The sequence below is a fragment of the Gavialis gangeticus genome, unplaced genomic scaffold (genome assembly GCF_001723915.1).
Source record: "Gavialis gangeticus isolate Ggan-Ray unplaced genomic scaffold, GavGan_comp1, whole genome shotgun sequence".
Classification (NCBI taxonomy): domain Eukaryota; kingdom Metazoa; phylum Chordata; order Crocodylia; family Gavialidae; genus Gavialis; species Gavialis gangeticus.
This window is the reverse complement of record NW_017729032.1, coordinates 232,728,674-232,733,992: the sequence shown is the minus strand read 5'-3', so window position 1 is coordinate 232,733,992 and position 5,319 is coordinate 232,728,674. Positions and strand designations below refer to the sequence as shown.

At 40.0% G+C, this 5,319-nt stretch overlaps 1 long non-coding RNA gene across 1 annotated transcript in view; it reads left to right on the top strand.

Annotated features, from left to right (window-relative positions):
- Positions 1-5,319, top strand: part of LOC109302811 — a 410,293-nt gene that overhangs the window by 114,756 nt on the left and 290,218 nt on the right. The gene's annotated exons all lie outside the window — the stretch shown is intronic.

Here is a 5,319-nt window from a genome sequence, read left to right as displayed (position 1 = left end):
CCGACCCTTAATCTATGAATCTATGAATCTATGAATCTGTCTAGGTCCCTTCCGACTCATTGACTCTATGTTTCTATGACCTCATGAGGTTCCTTTCATATCTGTTTTCTTATAAACCTACTTTCCTATTATCATCATATGCTAGTTTAGATTTAGCAGATTAGATTTATTTGACTTTTTTAAATAAAGGAGAGAATGTCACAATCATCAACTTTTAGCAGTACACATCGATTGCCTCCTCCTTGTGAGAGGTATAATGATACAGCCAAGTGCCCAGGACAGCTGCTACACACAGGAGCCATGGCAGTTTCCAGTTGCTGCCACACAATCAATGCACTCACATAGCTGCAGCAGCAGCCTTCTTTTTCTGTGCCCCTTCTCCTCCTCCACATCCCATACCAGGCCAGTGCTTGGGGCAACTGCCCTGATTGTTGCATACAGGTTATGTTACTTTTCTTTATCATATTATCCACCTTCATTTCAAAAGGAAAAAAAAAATCTCCACACCAACTTTCATGGGTATGGAGACTGAGAATAAAGACTCTAAAGACTCAAGCACCATTAAGGTAAGAAAAGTTGTGGCAGTTCTGTGTCTGTGGTAGGTATGGCAATGATTATCTTGCTCCTTTCATATCTTGTATTTAAAAAAGAAAGAGAATTAAGAACCCGTTGGGTTGTAGAATGTAATAAAAAAATTGACATTAACTATACTAGGTTTCACATGGTTATTGTAGTTTGAATCACCTAGGTGAGGACTTTTTTATACTAATATCTCCAACTCATTATGAATAGTGTATATTTCTACAAGAAAAATGTATACTTTAAAAAGACAAATTTATGCACATATTCCAACATTTTATATAATTCGGTCCCAGATATGCTGCTCTGTCATATCAGAATGTGTTACATTGCTAAACTAATAACAAACTGTCCATTGCACTCACTCATCTTTGTATATCATACCGAAAAGGAAACATGTATTGTAAAAAGAACTTAGAAAAGACTTATAGGCTGGGGACAGAAATTATACATAATTATAAGTATAAGTGATTGGAAACCAGTTTAAATCTGTAACACAAAAAAATTCAGTACATATAACCTGCTTTCAAAATGGCCAAACCAGTTTAAGATAAACTTGAATAGGTGCAGTATCAGCTTAACAGTTTTATTTTAAATCTGTTTATTAAACTTCCGTCCCAGATTCCCTCCAGATTTAAGTTAACTCACAATCCTCTAGCATCCCAGGGTGCTTTGCACCTCCCCCACAAACACCACCTTGAAGGGTGGACAGGCTAGCCTTGTAGCAAACTGTCTGCTCTAGCCCAGCAGGTAGGCATGCTCTAGTGCCCCCAGCTTCTGGCCTGGGATACTGCAGGCAAATGGCTGCTATTCCAGAATCAAAAGTGAATGTCTGTTCACTTGTTTATTGGTTCAATCATGCAGCTTAGACTAACTTGCAAAGATTGAATCAATTTAGCTTCAGCCTTATTAACTGTCTGTACTTAGCTATAGTGGGTGCACCCCAACGAGCGCACACGTGCAGTTTGCAGCATCTCAAAGCAGTTTGCAGTGCCTCAAACCACATGTGGCATACATGTACCCATCCACAACTCCACTAATTAGCAGTGCAGTGGTTTTTTTGACACACAGAGATTCTGGTATAAAAAGAAACCCAACAAAAAAAACACCACTAAAAAAACAGCATGGCGCAGGGGCAGCAGCATGTGCCCCCAGAAAGGGAGCCTGGCCAGGCACAGACTGGCTGCCCGCCAGGCTCTAATCAGGTGGCTCAGTGTTGCTGCTGCCTGAGGAGAACCCCAAGTAAGGCTACTAGGGTAAGCACAGGTGCTGGCCCCAGCCACCAGAGCGCTCATGCAAGGGCATGCCTGGAGACAAATAGCAGCAGCACATGTTTGTGCACAAATATATAGCTGCTGCTATTTGTCCCATGGGAAACCTGTGCCCCTGCACGTGCATGTTCACTGGGAGAGGTTTCAGATATCTTATTGAAGAGGTGGGAAGTAGTTACAAGAAAGGTTTAATTTAAAAAGTTAAAATGTTGAAAGTGTGAAAATGGATCAAAACACAAAGGTAAACTGATTTAACAAGTTACCTAAAAGTGTACAATACAAAGATTCATAATTTTCAGGCCTACAGGTTACTGAGATATCTAGGAGGCAGTCTGTTTCCCCATTAACTTTTAGCACCACCTACACATTACCCTATATTAATATTTATATATTGGTGTCAAAAGGGACACTTTGTTTATGTGCACTGAAGATTTTTTCTTTTTCTTTTTAAAAATATCCTTAATCAAACTATATTTTTAGTAAACTGAAAACAATGATGGTCAATTTGATCTCTTCAACACACCTTTACCTCTCTCAGCAGTGCCCTCTCCCCCTGTTCTTTCCTCCCCTTTTCCCTATCTTTTGTTTTTAAATTGCATTATTCCTTTCTATTTAGTACCCCTGCTCTCTGCTAATCTATTTATATCATCTGATAAAGTAGGCTGTCACTTACAAAAGCTTATGCTTTTCTGAATGTATTAGAGATTACTAAGATGCTATCCTCCCCCACTTTCTGTAGCCAACTACATGATAAACTAATGTATTACCCCAGCATAGACACTTAGAAAGGTGGTTGGACATATTCTTCTCAAGTCAAGCAGAAGATAGGGCAGGGTGGCACCTTAGAGACTAACTGCTTCAGAGAATCATGCTCTCTCATAGGCAACAGCCTACTTCATTAGGTTAATAGACTAGGATGCTCTAAAATTCTCTAGCTTCCAGACTCAAATAAATGTTACAAGCAGCTCAACAAAGAAAGAATAAAATAGGAGTCCCCTAGCAGTCGCTGGCTATTTAATTGCATAAGAAAACATAAGATTTGTAAATAAGAGGAGTAGTAAAATCCTGAGTCTGTTGAAGACCATAGGACTTTTTGCATTTTACTTCAAAGGGTGAGGATTTCAAGGTCCCTTTTTAACAGCACATATATCAGCACAGATTACATACATTCATACATCATGTTTTGCCATACAAGAACATCTTCAGTTTGTACAACTTGGCTAGGGATAGAAGTTACATATAAGCTGGTTTAAGTGGTCAAAAACTGGTTTAAACCTGTAATGGAACATAAGTTCAGTACAAATAAACCAGGTTCAAAGGGCCCCATACTGGTTTAAGATAAACCTGGTTGAATGTAGTACCATACTTAACTGATTTGGGTCAAACCACTTTATGGAACTTCTGTCTCAGACCCCTTCCTGGTTGAGGTTAAATCAGAGTCCCCCAGCATCCCAACATGCTTTTCAGCCCTGGGCTGTGCTGTCTGCTCCAACAGAGCAGGGCTGGTTCTGCCCCCAACTGCCAGCAGGGTCTTTTGCATCCGTAGCAGCCGGGAGCGGGGCAGCTTCCCCTACCTCACCCACTCCTCTGCAGGGGAATCAACCCAGCTCCCAGCTGGGGTGGAGGAGTAAAGTCCACACTGCCAGCTGCCCTGGCTGAGCAGGGGGCATGGTCAGGTGATTGGCCCAGCTCCTGGAAAACCTGCAGTGGGGGCTTTACTCCTCTGTCTGAGCCAGCGGAGCCAAGCTGAGTAACCTGCAAAGATTGAATCAATTCAGGCTCTGGCTTTTTAAATCTGTCCCTAGCCCTTATGATATCTCATTACTGACCTCTTACTTATATCTTCTCCCCTACAGAAAGAAGGAACTTTTTTATTTCTATCTCAAAAGTGATTGTAAGACAGGAAATTTTTAAAGTATTCTTTAATTGTGTGACACCAGGATGTAATTACAGTGTGTCGGACCAGACTCAATTAATCGAGTCTGCTGGAATATGATGATTACCATATTCTAGCCAGCCACTGCATCTCATGTATCAGTATTCCCATGCTTTAAAATGGTAGCAGGGGTGCTTTAACTAAAGTTCATTTGATGAGCTTTAGATTAAGTACCCCTGCTGCCATTTTGAAGTTCAGGGACACTGATACACAAGACACTCCAGGCACTTTAATTAAAGCGGCTCTTGGAGCCACTCTAATTAAAGCAGCTGCTCCCCCTCCCACCACTCCTAGAGCATGTGTAAAAATGTCTGGAGGATTAGATTTAATGCACATTACCTAAAGCACATTAATAAACGTGTAGATGCTCCCTGTATGTATTTACTAACATGAAAAGGTTTTGCCTCTTGATTCGTATCAGTCTCTCTCTGTCTCATGCAACTTCCCAAGCAGCCATAAAGTGAAATGAATAATTACTATCCATATGTTTCTGAACAGTATTAAGGAAACAGCTTTGTATGGTGTTGATTTCTCTTACTGCCTGATCCTGCTACAAGCAGTAACTTCAAATCTTCCTATATGCAAATTTGGAAAGACTCTGAAGTATTTATTAATATCCAATTCCAATTTGGAATATGCTTTTTATAATGATCAAAACTAGAAATGTAGATCCCACATTTTAAAATAAAAGTTAAATTCTATCAAAATTGCTGGCAGTGGTACCCATATTTAGTGAAACCATCCTACTTGCCACTGGTATATCAGTTTTTCTACTTCTAGATATTGCATTTTGGATATTTTGCTGGGCATCAGATCAAGTAACTGAAGTGGCTTATCTTCTGAAAGAATAAAATGCAGAAGCTGAAAAGAGTAATGGTTCTTTGTATACTTGTATGGCAGTATTTTATTCCTATACTATCTAAGCTATTTTCATTGGATTCTTCCTTTTTAGTATCTTGGATGTATGGATTTATCTAGCTTTGTTTAATATTTACAAAGCCCTATTGCTGAAGAATATGATCAGTGTTTTAGTCATGTTTAAGGTGGCAATTCATGTATGTATGAAGGTTTGCTAAAAGTATTCTTGTTCTTAATGTTATATGGTGGATGAAGAATTCTTGGTATGTACCCAAAAGTCTGAGAATCACAAAATTTAATAATATTTAACATCAAATATTGGAAAAAGATAGTCCACAGTCTAGTGTCTGTGTGCATGTGCATATAAATATTTTGGGCCTTGGAATTAATGTAATATTTAAAAATTTAATGTGTGGTGTTCAAGGAAAACTCAAAACCTCCTGGGTGCACGTAGTGGCTGGAGTCCCCCCCGCCCCCATCCCCCAGATGAGCCATAGCTTTATCCTGCACCCACTCCTCCCTAGCTGGGCAGCATCTGCTCCTACTCCACTCCTCCCTGACCACAGAGGCATTGATCTGCCCCCTCTCTTTCCACCACACCAGACTTACTAGCTTCACACAGCTCTTTATTTTCTGGACACACTTGCCTCTCAAGAGCCAATGCCAAAAAAACAG